Raw genomic sequence first — 398 nt, 5'->3', positions numbered from 1 at the left:
AGAGTGGGATGAAAGAAAAAAATGATGGAAGCGAGAAGTGGCAAATCAAACAACGACTTAGCAGATTTGATGTCAGTAATACAAGAATAGCAAAAGAAACATGAAGAACGAGAAAATAAACAAGAAAAGAGACTACAGCAAAGGTTGGAGGAGAAAGAAAAGAAACAAGAAGAACGAGAAAAGAAACAAGAGGAGAGATTACAACAGTTGTTGGAGGAAAAAGAAAGGAAAAAAAGAACAAGAAGAGAGACTCCAGCAGTGGTTGGAGGAGAAAGAAAAGAAACAAGAAGAGAGACTACAGCAGTGGCAAAAAAACCAGCACCAGTGGCAACTCAAACAAGAAAAGAAACAGGGAGAAAGTCTCCAACAGTTGAGAGAAAGCCAGCATACATAAATGG

This window comes from Limulus polyphemus, unplaced genomic scaffold, assembly GCF_000517525.1.
Source record: "Limulus polyphemus unplaced genomic scaffold, Limulus_polyphemus-2.1.2 Scaffold2348, whole genome shotgun sequence".
NCBI lineage: Eukaryota > Metazoa > Arthropoda > Merostomata > Xiphosura > Limulidae > Limulus > Limulus polyphemus.
This window is presented reverse-complemented; position numbering follows the sequence as displayed.